The following is a 24,653-nucleotide window of genomic DNA, read 5'->3' on the forward strand; positions in this document are numbered from 1 at the left end:
CTTTCTATTTTCTAACAGTCCTTGAGTAATCCTTTTGCATTTTGGGGAAAAGTTTGATGCGTGCAGACATGGAAACCTGGCCACACACCATGGATGTTTGGTTTCCCTTCTCCCTCCTTCTCCCACCATCTCTCCCGAGGAAGCTTTAATCAGAGCTGCTGCCAGGTGATGAGGTCTCCACATTCCTTCCAGCAGCTGCTATTTACGTACAGTGTCTGGTGGTGTTTTAACACCTGGTTCAATATTTACCTGCGAGGGCTTCAGTTTACTCTCTGACCTTATTCACAGAAAGGGCTGTCCAGGAAATAATACCTTGGGGATTACCATTAAATATCCCTAATGCTGACCACTTAGTATGCACCGTCTTCCCAGAAATGTTCTTCCAGTGAGAAGGTTCTGAAATGAAGTCTGCTGCCATCTTTTCCTGGACTCTTGAAACTGAGTATAGGAACATGATAAATTAATTAAAGGAAGCACATCCCGAGTTCGTACATGACTGAAATTTGGAAACAGGGGAGTGAAGTGTTTTATAGACGTTCTGTATACCCTTTGATGAGTGAAGAGAAAAATAAAACTCTCAATTCTTTAAACTCTTCCTCAGCTTTGATGCTCACTTGCAAAGTCATTTTGTACAGCACCTAGCAATAACTATGTTTTCAGCTCCATCATTTCGTTCCAGCTACTTCATGTCTCAGCACATGGCAGGTGTTATTATCCACGTTTACAGATGGACAAAGGAGGCCTAGAGCAGTGAGATACCGTACCAAGCCATTTCAAATCCTCTGTGGAATAAAATGGGGAGTAGTCAGGCAAAATAAAACATGTGTACAAAGAAACACAAAAGACCACTTAAAAACATGTTATGATAAGGCTGTTACCATTAGCCCATTTTCCAGATGAGAAACATGGCTAACAATCATGTCTTGATTTGCTCAATTATATCAAAGACATGGCAGAATATTGAAGAGGATTCATTTGTACATTGTTAACATAAACTATGGTAGGAAGTATGATATGGAGTTGGGAGCATGGACAAGGGTTCAGATAAGCCTGTCTTTGAATTCTTGTTCCACTGTGGGAAAGTGACTTAACTCTCTGGCTTTCATCCTAGCTGTGAATCACTGTGTAGCTCAAGTCCTTACTTTTAAAATGGGGATGAATAATTTCTAATTAGCACTGTCGTGCGAACTGAAGTCCATATGCATACCTGGCATATGGTAGAAACTCAGCGCTGGCTTACATGCTGGAGAGTTTGTTGTCAGTGTTTACAATTCCAGAAAGGTGCTCACACCATTTTGGTTTGTCTCGATTTTTGACTGGGCCTCTGGGGGTTGAGGAGAGAGAGGAACAGGCTTGAAACAAACCACCCCTGCACGTACATAGTCCTGGCTTGCTAGCTAGGTCTGCGTCCCATGTAATTACAATGACATCTCAATATGTTCTTATGTCTCAAGTAGTCTTGCTTGTATCACATTTGCATTTGATAGTTACAGATCCGGAACCATAAATGCTAAGCAGTCTCCAGGTAACTTGATGCCATGCAGAGCAAAGAACTCACCTTCAAAATGCTGCCAGAAAGATTCACTTTTTACAGCAGTTTTTATAGAAATTCCCAGGGAGGAGAATTCTCAGGAGAAGAATTTGGCCTCTTGGTTTGAAGCACATCTGGTTCTTTGAGTTGTCAAAGAGTAAGTAGTCCATAACAATTGAGAAAATGAGGTAAATGTGAAATCGGAGCTGGACAAAGTCAGGAGAAATTCAAATTGCAGACAGCTTTGTTTATCTTTCAAAACATCCTGCTGGCTCATAAATTAGATTGAGAGTTTTTTTAATTAATCTAAAATGGAAAACCAGTAGAGTCTCAATGGAGCTGTGATGATATAATTAATTCTCCTATTCAGAGACTACTTATTAACTTGTGGACTTTCCAGAGCCCTTGCTTTCTCTCCTCACACCCAAGTATCTGCCTTTTGGTCAGTTCTCTGTGTTACACTATCTTCTGTAATGGTGGATAACGAAGGCAAAATGGGCCATAGAAGTTAACTATTCATGTAATCTAATAGTGTATCTTAGTTCGGCATTAGGTAGGCACTGAAGAATTGTTTATTAGATGAAGGAAATACGCTACTTATTAGGGCTTTGAACTAACTGGGTTCCGGAGTTACCATGAATTTTGTTAATCCATTTTATTCTCATTATGTAGGTAGCTGATTGAGCCATCAGAAGTCATAATTAGAGCTTTCCCCCTGGGCTTCAGGAGTTTTTCATATTTCCATAATAGCCTGTGGGTTAGAGAAAATAATCAGATTTGGAATTTTGTGAAAATTCAGTTGTAACCGAACCAGTGGAGTTATTCAATTATCCTAGTCAGAAGAAACTTCTATCTCCTGTGAACTCTTAAATGATAGTGTTTGTGTGTCCCCATTGGCATTGTCACCTGCCTTGCATTGTACACACACAGATCCATCTCCCCCACAGGCCACAGTGCAGTCACCTTGAGGGCATCTTGTACTCATCTTTGTAATCTCCAGAACAGTCCAATAAAACTATGTCAGCCACATTTGTAATTTATAATCTTCTAGTAGCCATATTAATAAAAAACAGAAAAAAAGATGAAATTAATAACATATTCAGTAAGTCAATATACCCAGATTATTCCCATTTCAATATATATGTGATCTAAGAAATTATTAGAGTTATTTTACATTTAAAGAAATACAGTCTTGAACATTTTGTATGTATTTTCCACTTGTGCTGTATTTCTATTTAGACAAACCATATTTCAAGGGCTCAATGGTCACATGTGGCTAGTGGGTCCTCTACTGGACAGCCCAACTCTAGAACACTTTTGACCGAGAGGTTATGTAGTATTCTCTATTAGATGGCAGAGTGTGTGGGTTCAGGTATCAACTCTACTGATTCTCTAAGCCTCAACTTCTTCATCTTCTAAAGTAATATTACTATACTAATAGGAATAATACCTAGCACATGGTATGTCTTCAAGAGATACTTGTTAAGTGAATCAAGATATTTTTAAAAAGGGGATTGTCTGAGGATTGAATGAGATAATGCATGTAAAGTCCTTAGCACAGTGTATGACACATGGAATCTCTTCAGTAAAAACAAGCTATTAGTGTTTTAAGAGAGTATCCAGACACTAGAACACATTCAGTAGGTATTTTCCCTCACACCTGCTAGCCATGTGTCATCTTATATGCACATCTCAGAGAGGATCTTCTCCATGTAGCCTTCATCCTGTCCAATTAAGTCCATATGAATATTTTCTTCCTCTGTTCTCTCACAGAACTTGATTCATCCTTTTTCAAATTAGTGTTTTTGTGTTTTAATTTTTCTGTAGATTACATGCCCCTGCATGCGGGGGCATTGTCTGTTTATCTAGGTATCATTCACTGTGATCCCGGATTAACTGGCATGCAGTAAGTGCTCAGTACATTTTTAATACATAAGAAATGAACAAATACATTTTTATTGTAGCATGAGAGGTTAAGATCTCTTCCAAAGAAAGTTTTTCTTTTTCTGGTCTGAACTATTCTTAGAAATAAATAAATATGATGTCAGCTTTGAGTTTACTCTCAAACATTTATTGATCTGATGGAGCTTTCCCAAGATAGTAAAACTCATAATTGGTTTTAATAGGACAGTTATGGGCCCTGAAGAGAGAATAAAGTGTCTATGATTGCTAAGTGATGGAAATTTTGTAAAAAGCCACTTACACTAATATAACTGACATGTCTAAACCAAAGATATGTTCTTTTTTCACTGGGGGTCACAGCTGTGTAGGGCATCAGCTAATTCGTGAAGGGTATATTATTACTCAGGATTTCAACTTAGATAAACTCCACGTCTGCAGCTGTCAATCATTCTCAGCACTGGTCAGAGCGAAGCTGTCATGAACATGAGGTCTCCTTTAGCTCCTAGGGTTTGGCCCTTAGGGGGCAATCTGTGTTGGTTTCCAGATGCTTCTTTCTTCCTGGGATCAACGTTCATTCCTTAACTTCCCTCAAATAATGTGGAGGTGGGGCTGGGGTAAAAATTGCTGGTGTTGGGCCAATCGAGTTTATGTGTGATAAGATAATAGAGAAGATATTACTTTATTTGTTCTTACTGTCCATTATATCTGCCCTTGATTTCCATTCCCATCTTCTCACCTTCTGGTACAGCTCAAGCAAAGGTAAACAGTTAATTCAATCATCAAGTGTTTACTGATACCACTGAAGTTTATATCACTGTGTTAGAAACTGGGGCACAGACATGAATAAGAAGTGGCCTGTCCTCTCATGTGTCGCAGGAGAGATGGACAGGCATACAATTGTAAGAGAGTGATGTAAGGACAGTGGTAGAAGTTTGTACAGATTTTTTATAGAGTTATAGAGTAAGGAAAATTAATAGAAGCTATACATTAGATAAATGTTGAAACAGAGAAATCATCTGGCTCTCTCTCTTCTTGGCTAGGTGGCCATAAGTAGGTGCATTGACCTATCTAAGCCTTGGTTTCTTCAACGACAAAACAGGAATAATGAAAGTACCTGTCTGTGGGTGCAGTTGACTGGGACCACATGAAGCACTGCCAAGTAGCAAGAGATGAGCTAGTAAGTCGATGCATAGAGAGCACTTGGCAGAGCGGTAGGTGTTGACTAAGAGTTTGCTATCGCTGTTATTATCAAAACGTAAAGTGACTCCTTGAAGTGTACTGGTCTCTACATTTCTGTAATTGAACAGATTTTGACAGAATGTCACTTTATATTTGGAGTCAAGGTCTTCTGGTGATGGTATAAAAATATATAAAATTTATATATTTTTTCTTTTTTTCAAATCAGATATTTCTAATTCAATTCAAAGTTGTATGGAACAGCAACTGAGGGGAACTTGCGCCGTCAGTAATCAGGGAAGAGTTGCTCTGTCAATATGAAGAGATGTTGTAAAGCCAAAGGATTTAGGACAGAGGACCTAAATAAACACCTCTCTAAACAGGACATACAAATGGCCTAGAGACATATGAAGAAATGCTCAATGTCACTAATCGTCAGAGAGATTCAAATTAAAAAACAACAATGAGGTATCACCTCACACCTGTCAGAATGGCCGCCATCAACAAATCATCAAACAACAAGTGTTGGTGAGGGTGTAGAGAGAAGGGACTCTAGTACACTGCTGGTGGGAATGCAGACTGGTGCAGCCACTATGAAAAACACTATGGTGTTACCTCAAAAAGTTAAAAATTGAACTGCCATTTGACCTAGTGATCCCACTTCTAGGAATATATCCTAAAAAGCCTGAAACACCAATCAGAAAGAATATATGTACCCCCATGTTTACAGCAGCACTATTTATAATAGCTAAGGTCTGGAAATAACCCAAGGTTCCATTAGTAGATGAGTGGATAAAAAAAAGCTGTGGTACATATACACAATGGAATACTATGCAGCTGTAAGAAAAAAAGATCTCTTATCATTTGAGATGGCATGGAGGGAACTAGAGAGTATTATGCTAAGCAAAACAAGCCAAGCAGAGAAAGAGAAATATCACATGATCTCACTTATTTGTGGAATATAATGAACTAAACAAACTGATGAACAAAATTGACCCAGAGACATAGAGGTAGGGTACAGACTGAAAAACCCCGGGAGAGGGGATGTTGTGGGGGAAGAGATAAACCACAGAACTTATATGCATGTATGCATAACCAATGGACATAGACAACAAAGCTGGGAAAAGGATGGAGGGATGGGGAGGAGGGTGTCAATGGGGGAAAAGGAGAAACATCTGTAACAAAAACAAATTAATAAAAATAATTAAAAAATAAAATAAAATATGGATAAAATCTGGATTTCTGGAACAACAACAACAACAAAAACAAAAGCCAAAGAATTTAAACCTTGTGATATTGGTGCAAACATAGTTAGGTAGATCAAAGGATAGAATAGATAATGCAGAGGCAACTTCATATATAATAAAGGAGGCATACACATTAATAAAGAATAATCTCTGTATTAAATACTGTTGGGGAATTTGATATTTTGAAAAGAAAATCAATATACATCTCATTTTCAAAGCCTGTACAAAAATGCCATTCCTGTGAATTAATATTTAAATATTAAATATACACATAGTATAACACATATGACTCAATACCTAGTCTTTTGTTAGAGAGATGACTTCCCTTTGCCCTTAGACCAAAGTCTAAAATTTTTAATACAGCTTGAGAGACTTTCGGGTTTCTGCCTAATTTTTCATTCTTGTCCAGAATCACTCTCCCACCTCCCTCCTCCTCTGCTCCTTCCCTAGGGCACTTGTCTCAGTTCCTTGAATATGCTCTGTCCTGTCTGCTGGACTTGACTTTGTTATGACTTTCTCTGAATGATTCATTTCTTCTCTCTACATTCACCTCATTTCACAAACTCTAAACTTTACTTATTAAGGCAGCTTAACCATCATTTCTTATGCTTTACATGACATTAAATTCCATTTTGGTATGATTACACAGCATCCAAACTTTCCTTTCATAACATCCTCACATACATCACAAGCTAGTGTCTGTCTCTTTATTGCACTAGAGCTTACATGGGAGCGGAGCCCATGTCTGTCTGGCTTCCTGCTCTTACCCTCGTGTCTAACCATTGCTTGACATACACTGGGCACTCAGAAACAATCATACCAATGACACAAATCAAGGAAACTAGAGGTTTGATTAGATAAAAAGAACAGTTTTTGTGCCATTATAAATTAATGTAGAAGATAAATTATTTCTAATTGGTGGGATAAGGACCCTTTAACTTTTTGTGTCTCCTCACAAATCACCCCCAAAACGTGGAGAACTAAAGGCAAAAGACAAACACCATCTTCAATGAAACTATGACAAATGGAAGAATGATAAATGAATCTATGGCACAGAGGAAAATGAAAGTTAAATGCCTATAGATTGTGGTGGCACCAGTGAGAAATATCCTTCTTTACTCCACAAACTTTAGTAAGACCCTGGAATGGAGGCACCAAGCACAAGTTCAGGGTAAGTATGTGGGTGTGTGTGTTGAGACTTGCTGGAAATAGAGATTTGCTTGCAAGTCTTTTTAAGGAGCAATTAAATCATGTCCCTAAATGTTCACTGCTTATGCAGAATAAGTTAGTGGTGACTCTGGTGGAATTGAACCAGGGAGGCTGGAGGGGATGCCAGTCATGGGGAAATGAGGAGCTGAGGCCTGAGATAGCAAATGATAGACTAAGTGCAAGTTGTCTTATTCACCACTGCCTGTTCTAGAACAGAGCAGCCAGGCTGATACTTCTCAGGGAAGAGTTGAGAGGATCCTTTCCTGTAAAATTGGCACCACCACACAGAAAAGACCAGCATGTACTGACTTTTGGCCATCCTCACTGAGTAAGTCAACTGGCCACCAGATCACTTTCCCTGGACACATACCCAGGCCTTACTTCATCCTCTCACCCAAAACCTCCAGTCAGCATTTTTGTGTTTTATTCAAAAAAATCTAGGCTAACAAAGCTCATTTGCATTTGAGGAAGCCTCAAACATGACATAAAGAGATTAAGATAGTAAGTAGATGATAGATGATAGATAGATAGATAGATAGATAGATAGATAAAGGGAGAGGGAGATTTGAAGTAACAGAAAATGCAGAAAGAATAAAATATTAGCAAAATAAATGAAAATTATTAGTAGCATATTTAGAGTCATGAAAATATATTGCATTCATGAAACAAGAACAGGATACTGTAAAAAAAAAGATTACTTAACAAACAAAAATGACTCCTAAAAGTTAAAATTTTAAGCTTTCAAATGAACATTTTAAATTAAATGAAGGGCCATTCTTTTACTTAGCAAACACATATTGAGTGCTTACTATGTGATAGGCACTAATGAAATGAAAAGTCTTGCCGTCTGGTAGCTTATATTCCAAATGAGCAGAAATAGATGATAAGCAAATGCATATACAGGTAGAAAGAAGCTGTCAGCTGGATGATAAGTGCTTTTGAGAAATAAGATAGGGTAAGGGAGACAGTACCTGGAGGAAGGGGTTGTTCTTTCATAAAGGGTAGTCAGGGAAGTCCTCACTGCTCAGGTGACATTTGTGCAGAGATCTGGAGTAACTCAGATGAAGAGCCATGTGGACATCTGAGGGGATTGCATTTTAGGCAGAAGGCAAATCCAGTGCTAAGGTCCTGAGAAGAGACTGCTTGCACTGCTAGACAAAAAGGCTAGAAGAGATGAAGGTGATGTGACCTTGGGGACCTCAGAGGTGACCTCGGCCAGATCATATAAGTGTACTCATCAGACCCAATGGCCCATAACAATTGTTTTGGAATGCTTCCTATACTTCTCCTGAAACAAAATTCACAGATAATATAACCTACTTATACACATACTTTCAAACAATTTATGTAATTTCCTAATGGTAAAATATATGAGGAACTTCTAAAATACATGTATACCCTAGCGTATTAGGGTTGTTAGATCACTGAGGGAGGAACGCATGAGGCCAAAGTGATCCAGGAGCAGGATTTTATTCAGGGCATCTGCAAAGCAGATGGGCTGAGTCCAAGATGGCGTCAGCCCTGAACTGGCTGGGGCTTGCTGCTTACATGGAGTTCTGGGCGGGCTTTGAGGTGGGTTCCTGGGGGTGTGCACAGGAACAAAGACCAGGCAAACAGGATGTCGGTTGCTTAACCGTAAAGAACCAGTGGGGAATGTGCAGTGAGGCAAGGTGACCAAAATGTTCCGATAAACAAGGACAGGGAAAGGCCATGTCTACAGAGGCATTCCTGTGGCAGCGTGCTCTCTGGACTGACCACGATTACACCAGAAGACGTAATGAAGTCATCAGATACTTCACCTTTAGTCAGAATCACCGTAAATATGACATAAAAATGTAGATTGATATAATGGTGACTCAAAGATCATGAGTGACATTGTCACTGATGACATGACTTTGTGAAAAGAACAATTCTTGATAAAGTTCCAAATGAAGTCATATACAATGTCCAGAGAGGACACCAGGAAGTCATGCAGGTGGCAAGGAGAGTCTTCACAGTGGGGGCTTTCCGTGCATTGCAGAACACCCAGCCGTCCTGCCCTGCACACCAGGTGGACAAGAGTCCCACTCCTGGTAACAACAACCTCCTCACAACACCAGGGAATTTTACAAAAGGCCCCTTTCTTATCACCACCTCTATTGAGAAACACTGACTGAAAGCCCTGAAAGCCATTTTAAGGGTTGTGGCATTTATTCGGGAGTGATTTGAAAAGTCACGAGAAGATTCTCATCAGAGGAGGGATATGGTCTGACTCATGTTTTAAAGCAGATCTACACTGAAAACAGGCTGTTTGCACAGGGAGGTGTGTGTGGGTGTGTGTGTTGAGACTTGCTGGAAATAGAAATTTGCCCAGATTTGAGGTTTGTGTAAGGGCAGAAGCAGAAGTAGTGTCACCAGGCCCTGCCAAAGGCCGTGGATGTAGCTCAGGGTGTTGGTGAGCAGTGGCTAGATTCTGGATACATGTTTTATGTAGAGGTAGCAGGATTGCTGATGAATTACATGAGGAAATGATAAAAAGGAAAAAGTCAAGAATGGCAAAATCAGGCATTAGGCTGCTTTCTCTGAGGCAATGTTTGGCACACTGTCTCTGATTCTTTTGTAATGCTTTCTTGGCATGGAGGCCAATCCAATTTGTCAAGTTTTGTAAGATAGGCCACTTGTTTTATCACTAGTCTGCTAGGTTTTAAGTTCTTCACTTTTGCCTTCCACGTGCCACCCAGAGCCATCAATGGAGACCAGAGCTATGACTATAATATCAGAATGAATACTCTTTAAGAGTTCCTTTAATGAAGGCATATGCAAGGTCCAGTACTGCAAATCTCATTTACCTGACCAACATAACGTCATTCTATGATCTGATCGTTTCACCACTGCACAGCTGGTAAACTGGAGAAAGAGGTGAAGTGAGTTTTCTAGTCCTCCAGGGGATGGGGTCAACGCAACACAAAACCTCTGCTTTTCATGGTAATATCCTTCAAGACTAGAGGCTAATCACTAAAAACAGAAATCAATTTAAAAAAATTAAGGTGAGCCATTGTACGGGAGTGTTTCTAAAACTTTCACATCTTGCAGCCACGAGGAATCAACTGGCCTGATGAAATAAATCAGGGAGTAAAGCTAAAAATGACCTTCAACAGATAATAAACTTCCTTCAACTGATATGTGCTGTCTCTAAAATTCATGTGAATTTTGCATTCTATTCCACATTATTTCTATGCTTTCTTAAAATGGAAAAGTAACATTTGAAATTGTTTTCTATTAAGTAAAATTGATGTATTATTTTTGTCTTGTGGCTTCATATACCCATACTCCCATGCTGCAAGAGTAACGAAAGGGCATTTGTATTAGATTGAATACAGACAAGTAGAGTAATTGAGGAGAGTCTAATGAAGGCATTAAAAAAAAAAAAAATGGGGAGGGCAGAGTTAAGGAAAACCAATATAGAATGGTGAGGCACTGTAGAGGGTTGAATAGCAACCTCCCCAAAACATGCCCACATCCTGGTCCATGGAACTATGAATATTGCCTTATGTAGCAAAATAATAAATATGATTTTATAAGGTAACAGATGTGTTTATGTTAAGGATATGGGGATGAGGCTATTATCTGGGATTATTCAGTTGGGACCTAATGACTTCATAAGCAGTCTCATGAAAAGAGACAAAAGAAGGTACTGCCTACTGAATGGGAGGAGGCAGTGTGAAGACAGAGGCAGAGATGGAGTGATGAGACCTCAAGCCAATGAATGGAGACAGCCCCGAAAAGCTCAGAAAGGCAAAGAATGGATTTTCCCCTAGAGTCTCTGACTTGTAATCCTGCTGACACCTTGATTTCAGACTCTGGTCTCTGAAACTGTGAAGAAATACATTTTGGTTGTTGTAAGCCACCCAATTTTCTGGTAATTATTGGGGCAACCACAAGAAAGTAATATAGGCACCTTTGTGCTAGCAGTCATGCGGGGCCATTAGCAACGCTAGGTCTGAAGAGTCCGGGGAGGGCTTGGCCACCAGCTCGTGAACAGAGCTGTAGCTAGCTGCCTTCCTAGCTGCAGATGTGGCCTTTGGTGGAGGAATGTTTCTAAATGGAGAGAGCCAGGGGCATAATACCCTGGCTTTGATCTCCTTTCATCCTCTGCTCTTTTTATCAAGGCTCCCGTTGAATGCAATCAGAAGCCTGGCATCAGGGGAGCCTGGTGGATATGGTCCACAGAAGTCAGCCTCCCTGGAGAGAGCAGGGCAGAGCCAGATGGAGAGGGGAGAACAGAGATTATCCAGCATGTTTGTCCTTCAGTTCGTCCACTTTAGGATGGTGAAAGATTATGGGCTAAACATCAGGAGACTTGGATTCTAGTTGTCTGTCACTAGCTATCTGTGTGCTTAGTTATCTCTGGGTTTCATTCTCCAGTCTATTAAAAATGAAATTTATTTTAAACTTTAGATGCTGGAGATGTCTCAGGGATCATTACTCACTGAAGCATAGAAGGAGAAAGAGATTTACGTATGCCACATGACTGACCAGGTCAAAGCAGGGACACCCTCTCATAACGTTTGCATGCTTGCTATGGTTTTCTAGGCTTTGTGGGAGAATCTCTTGTTAAACATGGAGAGACGTGGAAAGTGGTAGACAAGTATGAGGTGAGTGAATGAAAATTCCCTTGTTGAAGTGGGCTCTCTGGGAAATCCTGTGTGACATCTCTGTGTCCTCATTGTTCCCTGTACCTCCTGCCCTGCCCTCTACCCCACCTTACCTCAGGCCTCAGCGGAAGCAACTGAAACAGTTTTCCTTGGGGGTGCCTTTTCCGACCAACCAAACTAGACCTAAGCTTAACATCCTTTGGGCCACCTACGCGCTTCGTACAATTCTCTGTGATTTTGCTCATCACCCTTTCAGTTAGCACACTACATGTTTGACTCTGTCCTTGGACAATGAGCCCCGGGGGGCAAGGAAAGCATTGCATTTCTGTTTATCCTCACTTCTTAGCGCAGTACGTGGCATCTAGTGGATTGTTAATATTATTTATTAAGTGAATCAGATAGCAGAGAAATGCTTGAAATTTTGTAGGGGGATGACTTCCTCAGAATGTAGATACACCCAACAATGTATTTGTCTAGAGTCAATCTAGGATTCAAAATGAGATCAGTCTAAATTTATTAATTCAGGCTGGGTCCTTGACTGTCCCAATGTTTCCCATCTACCAAAGTCTTCCTATTTTATCTTGGACAAAAATCAGTCCAAATTGTACCACAGTGCATGAAATTGTTTCTTTGTATATGTGTTCCTCACTATATTGGGAGCCCCTGAGGATAGAAATTATGTCTTGTTATTTTTCTAACACATACCACAATGTCTGATAGAGAATAGGTAATTGAAGTTTATTAAAATGAACTGGATGTCTACATCATTGAAATGAATTTTATTCTATCTTTGACAATTTCCAATGCATGTAAGAAATAACTGGATGGACTTTTACCATTTTATAAAATTAGTTTATTTATTTTTGTTACAGATGTTTCTTCTTTTTCCCTCACTGATTCCCCACTCCCTCTCCCTCCCCACCCTGTCCCCAGCTTTGTTGTCCATGCCCATTGTTCATGCACACATGCATATAAGTTCTGTGGTTTATCTCTCCCCCACCACCCCCTCTTCTGGGGATTGTCAGTCTGTACCCCACTTCCACGTCTCTGGGACTACCCCATTCCTCAGACTGTTATGTTCATTATATTCCACAAATAAGTGAGATCATATGTTTGTCTTTCTCTGTTTGGCTTGTTTTGCTTAGGATGACACTTTCCAGGTCCCTCATGTCATCTCAAAGGATAAGAGATCTTTCTCTCTTACAGCTGCATAGTACTCCATTGTGTATATGTACCACAACTTTTTCATCCATTCGTCTACTGATGGACATTTGGGCTGTTTCTAGATCTTAGCTATTGTAAATAGTGCCGCTACACGGGGGTTATATTCTTTCTGATTCATGTTGGCGAGGGTGTGGAGGAAAGGGGACTCTAGTACACTGCTGGTGGGAATGCAGACTGGCACAGCCACTAATGATTTTTACCATTTTTTGATGCTATGTTTGGAATTGCATAATGTACATTTTTTTAAAAAAATGTAGCATGTGCAAGATTTATTTTTTGAAAAGTCCCAGGAGCAACTCAGGGAGTCAATCCTGGAGTGGCTGACACTGAGGAGCAATGAAGGGCCCATGGGACTTCGGACCCAGAGAGACATGGCATATGTGTGAAAAAAACATATAGTGCCATTAAATAAAGCAAAAGTCACGGGGTAGGTGCTTTAAAGAGTCAGCATTGATTTGTGTCAAGGCTGCTGCTCAATTGGGCATCTCTGTGTTGCCTGCTCCAGGGTGACTAGCAGCAGAGGTTTTCAATTTAACTACAGGTAATTATTCTCTCCAGCCACAGGAGACAGCCAGCTAATCTCTATGATGGCAAGTGCTTTGCAAGGAACTTCTGCATTAGTTCATTTGCTCCTCCCAGTAACTCTGAGGAAGTTTTACTCTCCGTTTATATGAGGAAGCCGAGGCTTAGAAAGTTTAAGTAACTTGCTCAAGCTCACAGGAATGCACACCACCATTTTCTGATGGCAAAGATAAAGATTACTTCACTAAATTTTAACTCCCTCCCCAATAAAATTTGCTAAAGAATGTCAGTCTGCCAATGGAGTCAGTACTCGGATGGATTAGGTCCTCCTTCTCCCTCCCATTGATGGAAACAAGGGTTAATGAGAAGGAAACCTGGGCTTAATCTCCTGCCGACTGCTTCAAGTTTTCTGATCTAGCCCTTTGTCTCTTAGCAAGTTTTTAATTTAATCTTATCATAGGGACCAAGAACACAGAAATTTGGAGAGAACTTCATGACAGAGAGCTCAAAGAGAAGTTATTTGAATTATGGTTGAGTCCTTAAATTTTTTCCCTATCTTTGTTTGACAATAAACAGGAACCAGAGTGAACCTGTGGGAAACGCTGGTGCTTCATGGCAGGTGTTGGAAATAATGGGGATCTAGTGCACACTGTCAGGCAACACATCCTTTACCCTCAGCTCCTTGCCAGGTTTGGGTGTTAATCAATCCACCTCCTGGTTCTGATCTGACAAGGCTACTGTCTGTCAATTTCATTTGCCACCAATTCCCTTCCCCCTGCCTTCTCTCCTGCAAGTACATTTGGAGTGATCCTAAGTGACTCCAAATGGTAATTTTTCAGTGATCCATTTGGCAATGTGGTTGAAGGAGGAATCAGGTGGCAGGCAAAGGGGATCAGCAGGTGAGTCTGAGAAGACTGGGAGGGAATCTGCTCGGTTTGGGTCTCTACTAGTGAAATAGCTGAGCATTTGGTCACTTCCAACTTTTAGTTGGCCTGGAGTTTTGATCTCTGTTATCTGGTTTTGTTCCTTTTAGGAGCAGAGTGGGATGACTATTGAAACTGAAGTATGACGGTGATGCTAAAATTTCAGAGGAGCAGAGGATGTGACTGAGAGCATCAAGGAAGTGCTATGTGTAGTACAAAAGACCCACAGATCCTGTGCGCTCATGGCATTAGCTGGCGACCACCACCAGCTTGATCTCCAAAGACAGAGACCTGAATTCAAATCTCTATTCCCATTTTATAGCTGTATGACTTTAGAAAAATTATTTATCTCTCTCTCTCTTTTTTCTGCAAAAAACTATATTGTTTGATTTATTCTAATGCATGGGAGAGGGCTTCAGGGTGTTTAAAAGAATGGCCAGTGGTTTTGGGGAGAGGCTCAGGCAAAAGCCAGACACCAAGGGGATGCAGGGGACCCCTCAAAGGCCTGTGGTCTCCAGAGGTTCCTAGTCATGCTTGAGAATAAACCTTTTGAAGAGATACTCACCCAGCCCTGCCTAGGGACCAACCAGCCTGTGGAGGTGAATCAGCTGATCACCCATCTTCCTGATTAATTTCACCTCTTCACCCAGGAAGTGGTTCTCCAGGAAGTCACAGATATGAGGGTCGATGTGGGTAGAACCCAGGGCCTCCAGATCCAAAAGGGCCTGGTTCAGGTTCCTCTCCAAGGCCATGACGGCTCAATTGGGCATCTCTGTGTTGCCTGCTCCAGGGTGACTAGCAGCAGAGGTTTTCAATTTAACTACAGGTAATTATTCTCTCCAGCCACAGGAGACAGCCAGCTAAGTGTCCTGAGTTTTGCCCCACTCATCTTGGGAAGGCTTCAGCACGTCCTGGAAGAGAACGCAGCCACCATTGCTGGTTTTGCAGCTTTAAGAGGTGTTCAGCACCCTGGTGCTCCTCCACCAACTCAGGAAAGGAATGGCCCACGCCCTCCAGAGCCACATCCTCATGGTTGAAGTAGAAGCCCAGAGAGAGGTAGGTGTAGGAGGCCCACAGGTGCAGGTTTGCCAAGTGGTTGATGGCAACCTCTACCTCGGTGGAATAATTCTGATGAATTTGGGAGCTCATGGTTGTTCAGCAATAAGGAGTTAAGGTTAAGAAACGATGTTGACTGGTCTTGGAGGCTGAGGATGGCTGAGGTGGTTTTGAAGGAAAAGATTGGAAAATAATTTGGAAGGTGGTCGGAGGCTGCAAGAAGAGGCGCCCCTGGATCTATTCCATCCAACCACTGTTGAAGCAAGAGGTAGATCTGGAAACGGCTGAGGGCACTGCCTGTTTATTTCTTTGAGTCTGTTTCTTCATGAGAAAAATAATAGTTCTTGCCAAGTAGAATTGTAAGGATTAAATGCTTTACCATGTGGCCGTGCTTACCATACACAAGTGTTCACTGATGCTAGATTTTAACATGCTGTACAGCCTCTACACTGGCTGCATGGTAGAATTACTTGGGGAGCTTTTAAAAATCTCAATGCCCAGGCCACACCCCCCAGTCAAATCTGAATCTCTGGTGTTGTGTATCAGTGCATTTAAAAACTCCTCGGTGATTCTAATGTGTGGCCAAGGATGAGAACTACTATTTAAAAATGTTATTAGCCCATAACATTTGATCTAGTGCAGATTCTATCAGGATAAAAATTAATGCTAGAATGAAGTTAAATTCTGTTTCAGACCAATCATATTCTTGGTGCTTTTCACAATATTCCCACGTTACAGGTGAACAAATTAAGGGGTTCAGGAGGTTAAAGTATTACATGATGGAGCTAAAATTCCAGTGAGGGACTCTAAATTCCAATTAGTGCATGTTAGGCTACAGTAGGGCCTCATACTTTCTAGATTAGTCTGGTGGCTCGGTGGTTGGATTTAGTTCAGAATCTGTTCTTCTTGTTAAGTTCTGGAATAAGCACTACAGATGCAATCAGGTGAGCATTAGAGAGTATTTGGTGCCCTTTCTTCAGTATCACACAGCTAAAAGGAGGTTATGACTGATAGTGAGTGGTGATTTAACTGAATAGAAGCCTCAGAGTCAAATGCGAGTTCAGATTCTGTTCCTACTGTTATCCAGGTGGTCTTAGGCAGGTCATTTGCCATCTCTGGGCCTTTAACTCATTGTCTGTAAGAAGACAGCAAGCTATGTCCACACAAAAATCTGCACACAGATGCTTATTGAAGCTCTATTCATAATCATCAAAAATTGAAAGCAACAAAAATGTCCTTCAAAAGGCGAAAGGAGTTGATTTTGCTCAGTGGTTAGAGCATCAGTCTGTAGACTGAAGGGTCATGGATTCTATTTCTAGTCAAAGACACATACTTGGGTTGCAGGTTTGATCCTTGGCCTCAGTGAGGTTTGTGTGGGAGGCAACCAATCTACGTGTGTCTCTCACATCAATGTTTTTTTCTATGTCTCTCTCCCCCCCTCCCACTCTATCTAAAAATCAATGGAAACATATCCTCGGGTGTGGGTCAGTGGTTGAGCATTGGCCCATGCACCAAGAGGTCACCAGTTCGATTTCCGATCAGGGTACATGCCCAGGTTGTGGGGCTGATCCCCAGTGGGGGACATGTAGGAGGTGGCTAATTGATGTTTTCTCTCATCGATGTGTCTACCTCTTTCTCTCCCTCTCTCTCTAAAATTAATAAAGAACAAAAAAAAAAAAATGAAAGAAAAGGCAAATGGATAAATTGTGGTACATCCAGAAAATGGAATATTATTCCACACTAAAAAGAAATGAGCTAGCAAGCCATAAAAATACATGGAGTCAACTTAAATGTATATTATTAACTGAAAGAAGCCAATCTGAAAAGACTACATACTCTATGATTTTAACTATATTACATTCGGGAAAAGACAAAACTTTGGAGACTTTAAAAAGATTAGTGGTGAAAGAGTACTGAGGATAGGGAGGGATAAATAAGCAGAGCACAGAGGATTTTTAGGGCAGGAAAGCCACTCTGTATGATACTATAACGGTTGATATATGTCATTATATGCTAAATCAAACCCATAGAACATATAACACCAAGAATAGACCCTAAAGTAAACTGTGGATGCTGGCTGATTTGATATGTCAATGTAGGCTCATCACTTGTAACAAATGTACCACTCTGGTGGGGGATATTGTTAATGGGAGAGGCTACATATGTGTGGGGGCAGTAGCTATACAGAAATCTCTGTACTTTCTCAGTATTGCTATGTACCTGAAATTGTTATAAAAATAAAGGTTATTAAATAAAAAAAGACTATAAAATTCTGATTATTTCTTCCTTAGTTATATAAAAAGTGAAATTAGTAAAGTGAATTGAAACCTCATGCAGAACTCCTCATAAAACCTCTCACACCCTTCCTCAAACAAATTGAAAGCAAAGCAAGAGACAAAACAAACATTGAGAGGTGGTCTCCTCTGATCTTCATGGTCTAGATTAGGTCTCTGTGACCACAGAATAAAAAGGTTATTGAAGTCTATTCATACCTGTTAACTAACTAATCTAGGTAACCCATCCAGTTACCCAGATCAGTTACAGGTATGGAAAGACATTTATCTCCTTTGTTCTTGAAGCAACCAGGAAGGGCCTAGGGTGTCTAGAGCCTCTGGCCCACAGAACTTAATCTACACCCTAGGTCATGGGATAGGACCACTGTCTTTGTGAGTCAAGATGTGAAGAAGATATGACAGACACTGTTTTTGTTTTCTCTGTTTGCTTGCTCACCTATGCTGGGTTATGTCTTGATTGCCAGGTATTAAGGAGGTTCTGGGAAGAATATTCATTATAACACTATTGTCTGTTGTAGCCACAGGATCCTGGCAATCTGGTGAGTCAGCAGTAGGTTTGGGAGCCAGTGAAGGTTACCTAAGGGCTAAGGTGCTTTGTGTGATGCTGTTCTTGTTGGCTCTGTGCCAGGTGGTAAGAACATTGTCAAGGTAGTTTAGCCTGAGAAGATGATGGCTTTTATAGTCATAATGGGGTTTGGGGGCTGAAAACATTTTATTACTGTGGAAGGAGAGACAAAAAGCTGGCCACTGGAATCTACCCTTCTAAAGGAAAAAAATCAAGTCTTTGACAGGCTTAACTACACTGAAAGGGAATTTGGAGACCTTTAATCAACTGTACTAGAAGTTAGATTGAGAACAAACTATAAGATCTAGTCAACATGAAGACCAGTAATGGAGAGTTTGATAGCTAAACCTCTTTAGTTTGTCTTAAAATAAATTCCTATATAAAATCACAAAAGAAGAGAAATCTAATGTTTACAACAAATTGGGCTGGGAACCAAAGGATGGTGAGAGTCATCCCTTAGAAGACCCAACACAGCAAATCCAACAGCAAATATTTGCAGCAAAATATCCTTTGTGGCCCATCAGAAGAATGGAGACTGGTTTGGACAGCACCAGCAGGGCCTTTGGAAGAATACTCCATCTTCAGGGAAACAGGAAGGTGCTTTCACAAGACTCTTAAAATGGAAGGAAAGAGTGGCAAATGTACTGAAGTGGGGGAAAGTTTCTGAAAACCCCAAACTCCCTAAGAAGCAAGTTCCTAATAATAAAGAGTGTCGGATCAAGCTTGCCTCAAGGTAAACTTTGCAAAAGATGGGCAATTGGCTGCTCCCTGGACCGACTCATGCTGAGTCAGCAGGCTTTCCACTAGAGCAAGACGGAGCTTGTCTTGGTGCTCCTCATCCAGAGAGAAGCTCAACAGCTTTCTCTGCTTTGACCCTCCGACGGGACAGTGGAGCAACCAGCACAGGCTCTTGCCCTCCACAATATCCTCCAGTCAGAAGTCAGATGTTGAAGATAGTCCCAGGAGAAAGGACCAAGAAGAGAATACCCTACCCTTTCCCCTATTCTGGAAAGTAAGGATGAAACTCTCTAAAACACATCTTCTCCAATGGTGGTTCTTGGCCCAGCACTATTCTCCTTGCAAGGAACGTTGCAACATCAACCACTAGATTTGTTCCTCTGTCCACACAACCTGGAAGCCCAGGTAGATCACAGCCTAGTCCATTTGCTTTCCACCGAGTCTACTTTGAACATCCTGAACTACTGTTTTTAAGATGTTTTTTGCATCTCTCTACAAAATATTCCTTTATTCTTTTTAGTATGATTCTATTAAGGGACTAAGAATTGGCTCAATTCAAAATATGATATGTAACAATCATTAATATAATATATTAGAGCTGCAGAACATAATATGAATCTTATAGGTCAATTGATTTTATTCTATTCAATTCACAGATAGTATAATTAGAGTAGTTTTGTGGTCATTAACTAAAATAACCAAGAGACACAGTTTATTGGTTCTTGCTTAACATACTGCCCAAAAATCAACTGTAGTAAGAGTTTCATCAGTGGAAATATTTTAAACAGAAGGTTTATTGCTATATCACAAGGGCTTATTATCTTCTGGTTATAAAATTAATATTATTTACCATTATAAAAAAACGAACAAAAAGCTTTTAAAAGTGGAAAGTATACCTACATTTCTTTAAAAAAAAACAACAAAAAACAATAATAGATTTATATTTCTGAAGTTGCTTTGTTTCTCATTGGTCACTTATATTAACAATGAATTATTCAGTAACACTGAGTTATTGTAGAAATCAGTGGATTGAGAATGTAATGCAGAATGTCACACTGTTGTCTGGTTTTAGGATGATCTAGCCCCATGCAATATTTACTAGTGAAAATAAAGGCCAGAGATGTGTTCACATGCCCTGCAAGGTAGTAGGTTCAAGAGAGTAGAAGTGGGACTGTGGCATGAATTTCCTAAATCCCAGTAGTGTTATTTTTCATCTAAATAATGGTCTCTAGTTTCTATCCATCAAGGGGCCTGTTAATCATGAAATGTTCTGTATGTAATGTTATAAAATTCAGCGTCAATTGCTGTGTTCAGGATACTTGTAAAGTACCAGCCTGTCAACTACCCTGAATCATTCTATTACGCTTACAAATTATTGTAGTCAGTATGTCACTTGGTTTATACGGGGGTTAAATAGTTAATATTTGGTTGAGAAGAAAATATTTAAGTCAATGCTTACTTACACCCAAACTTTGACGGATACTTTAGAACTGAATTGGAGGGTTTATAGAAAATTTAATTTAGGATTTGGAAATTTATAGTCAAGTCATTTTATTTTTCAGCTTAATGTGTCTGCAAGGTCAGTAATTGTTACTGAGCACTGCAATTTCTGATAATCCCTATGGTTTGGCAGAGAATCGCTCCAGGGTGCACAGCCATGCATATCTTCAGAAGGAAATAGCCTAGCGTGAATATCTGTGTATGTAATGTGTGCCAAGGTACCTGAATTATTCTCACTGTGTGTGTGGAAGCTGAATGACTACTATACTTACTATTATGTGGTGTTACTGTTCAACAAACACATTACAGTGTATCAAAAGGGACAGAGACTTTGTGCTGGAGTACAGTGAGGATTTTATCTGGGAAAGTCATATGAAGGAACTTAAAAAGGGCAATCACAGGCCCAGGAACCAATAGAATGGGACTCGGTTTTGGTAAATGCAACTTGATACATACGGGGCAAAATAATATGAAATACAGATATTGAATGGATTAGAAAAACCTGGGTAGCACGGATGGTGGGAAAGACCGTGGAGTTTTGCTACCAGATGATAAATTAGATCTGGATTTGTAATGGGCAAGCAAAATAAGCTCGTGCTATTTTTGGCTATGGAGACAAAGTCAAGAACCACATTATTTGAGATATAAATCTAGCATCTTTCTTTAAAAAAACCAACACACTATCATTCTTATCTTGCTATTCCCCTTTCTCCAATTTAGCAGCCCACCTTTCCTAGATTTTTCTGTAGAGTTGAAAAGATTGCTGGTTCTGTGGGAGACAGGCCTGCAGATTCTGTGGGGTTTTATTCCTGGGACATCTCCTTCCATGGCTACATGAATCATTTAATGAGATAGAAATGGCTTATGGTTAGCAAAAATGAAAGAAAAGAAAGCACACTCATCTTTTCTGGAGCAAGTGATTTTTGTTTCCCTACTGATTAGATGTGAAGAAATAGCCTTATTCTGGGTAAGAAAAGATCATTCTCTACAGGAGGAGACTCAGTGTGAGCCCACCCACATCGCACATACATCGGAATGCCAGTTGGCGGTTAAAGTATATTTTAGGATTTTGTTATGCGGCCAGGGTCCAAGGGTCTGAAAATGGTCGATCTAGTGCTCTTGCTGTCTTTAGGAATTGATGACTGGGTTTAAGGATTTAAAAAGTTGAGATCCCAAATTCTGATATGACTAAAAAGTATCCAGGTAATTCATTTGTCAGCTGTACCCTGGCATCCACAACTGGTTTTGATAATTGATTAGTTACAAATGTTTCTTTGTGAGTGGGGGGGCTTTCCTTGTGTTTATATGTATGCTAATAAATGTAGAAATTGTTTTCCAGATTCTGAAGGACTGACTCATATATCTAAGCTTAAGAATTTTGAGCAGTTTCCATAGGAGGGTACAAGATAAGGAAGTCATATACTGAATCTGTCCATGGATTTCTATCTATTCAAGAAAAGTGACCACAGAGATCAAGTTTTAAATGATTTAAAACAAAGTCCCAGGAAAACATGTGGGTAGAAGAATCACCACTGCAGTAAAACAACTTTTCTTCCCCTTCATGAGTGTCTTTTATGGCGTACTTACCCTGCGATCATTTATCACACTGTGTGCGGAGTCTTTCACATACGCAATGTTGCATTAGACACTGTGGTGGATATTGAAAAATATAAAACCTGTTTTTATACTCTGGAAGAAAACAGAAAGAGTGATAAATTGATGTACTGGCCAGTGGAAACTGCTGGTGTTTATTAACACTCTGACCTTAGCAAGTCATTTAACCTCTCCAAGATTCCGTTATTTCATCTGTAAATGGAATAGCAGTGTCTGCCAAATAAGATTTTTGTTTGAATTAATTTAATGATGTGTCTATATGCCCAGACAGTCCCTAATACCTAGTAAGCACTCAATAAATTTAAAATCTCTTATTTTAAATGACAACGTATGACATTATGTGGTCATTGCTGAAAGTGTGCAAAAGGGAAAGGTTTGGGTGCCGTGAAGTAGAGAGAATAGATACGGGGTTTTAAAAGGAGAAAGATGAGCTCACCATCAATACATTTTTTAGATTCTTAAAACAAGTGAGGGGCTCAGAGACTAGACACTGACACTGTCAACCACAGATGAACCCTGCAGCTCTGTGGAGGACAAGACAGAGGAGAGTACCACGTGCAGAGGCAAGACCTGTGCTTTGGACTCTGAAAGAAACTGGATTCCTATCTTGCTCCATCAGTTACTGACTGGTCTTAGGAAAGTTACATAAACTGAGCATCAGTTGCCTGTCCTGTAAAATGGGATGTATGTACCTACTTCCAAAAGCAACTGTGAGAGCCCTGGCCAGTTTGGCTCAGCGGTTAGAGCATGGGCCTGCGGACTGAAGGTCCTGGGTTTGATTCCGGCCAAAGGCACGTACCTTGGTTGTGGTTCATCCCTGGCCCCAGTTGGGGTCGTGTGGGAGGCAACCAATTGATGTGTCTCTCTCACATCAATATTTCTCTCTCTCTCTTCCTTCCTCTCTCCCTCCTGCCCTATCTGAAGATACATGGAAAAATATCCTCGGGTGAGGATTAATAAAAAGCAACTGTGAGGAGTAAAACAATTAATGTTATGCAAGGTGCTCAGAACAGTTCCTGGCATTAGCTATATAAGCATTAGCGCATGTTAATGTTTCTGAACTCAGAATGCACCTCAGAATCAATGATCTGTCACCTTTGTAGCTGGAATATCTTAGAAAACAGAGCCTGAGGCCAAGATTATATACTGATAATTTTGGGGGGTGGGTGGGATGTGTGCAAGGTGGACATTGTAGTCCTAGAGAATGATAGGAAAAGTGAGTCGGGAAAGGAGAGAAGCAAAAGCAAAAATAGGAGATGTGTTACCAAGCTGGCCATAGCTCCCCCAAACCCCAGCCAGTTCTAGGTCAGAAAGGATGTGTCTGGAAAAGCCATATGGAATCACTATATATCAGAACATTGTGATGTGTGTAAGGGAATGGTGAACAATTTCCTTCCTTTCTCTTGTCACTCATTGGTCAAAGTTTGATTTCATTCTCCCCACTTCTGGTATTTGTTATCTGACCCCTCCCCTGGGGAAGAGAGAGCCTGCAAAGATCTGGCTGTATGAGACTTGAGTGCTGGAGCCGTGGCAGCTGACACCACAGTGGACATGAGGGGTCACCCTGAAACTAGGTGTTTGTACATCAGAGGGCCAATGCACTTTCTGGCCGGCCTGCCTCACGGGGCCTGGTGGCCGTGTCTTTGTAACCAGGGACCTGCTGGAGACGGTATTGGAGCTGGAAGCCAGACAGGCAGCCGAAGCTCAGGAAGCAGCTGAGACTCAGTGACCTGATGCACAGAAGTGGGTCCAGGATGGAGGCACATCGATTAATCTAAGACAATATCTCAGACTCAGTTAAATATCACAATATTAGCACCAACTTTTTGGTATGATCTCGAGGATTAAGAGAGCTTAGCACAGACTTGTCACACAGCAAGTTTTTATTCAATTTTATTTATTTATTTTTTAGAGTGGAAGGGAGGGAGGGAGAGAGAGAGAATTAATGTGAGAGAGATACATTGATTTGTTTCTTCCTGCATAACCCCAACCAGGGCCTTGGATTGAACCTGCAACCCTAGAACATACTCTTGACTGGGAATCGAACCCATGACCCTTCGGTCCTCAGGCCAACGCTCTAACCACAGAACCAAACGAACCAGGGCAAGTTTTTGTTCAATTTTAATCGCATTACTTATATCATGGCTCTTATTCTTAGAAACTTACAGAGACAAACAACAACAACAACAACAACAAAGGTTAAGGCAAAGTGACAGACAAAAGATTTAGGACTGACAAAAAGACCCTGACAGAAAAACAAAGGCAGGTCGGTTTGCTCTTGAACTTGTGCTGTTTTTATCTCCTTCTTTAGGTATAGTCAAAGTCCTCTAGGCCTGTCTCAGCAGATTTATTATTATTATTATTATTATTGTTATTTTCTTTAAATCAATGCTGTGCTCACTTTAACTTTAGGGGAGATAAGGCAATTCTGCAGTATGCACATTCCCATTTACTTTTGTGTGCATGTGTGAAATCAACCGTTTGCATCCACGATCACTTTCAGCAAATCTATATTTGC

At 40.5% G+C, this 24,653-nt stretch overlaps 1 pseudogene; it reads right to left on the reverse strand.

Annotated features, from left to right (window-relative positions):
- Positions 1 to 14,892: 14,892 nt before the first annotated feature.
- Positions 14,893 to 15,517, reverse strand: LOC118628431 (annotated as a pseudogene).
- Between the last annotated feature and the right edge of the window lie 9,136 nt (positions 15,518 to 24,653).

This window comes from Molossus molossus, unplaced genomic scaffold, assembly GCF_014108415.1.
Source record: "Molossus molossus isolate mMolMol1 unplaced genomic scaffold, mMolMol1.p scaffold_m16_p_13, whole genome shotgun sequence".
In the NCBI taxonomy this organism is placed as follows: Eukaryota; Metazoa; Chordata; class Mammalia; order Chiroptera; family Molossidae; genus Molossus; species Molossus molossus.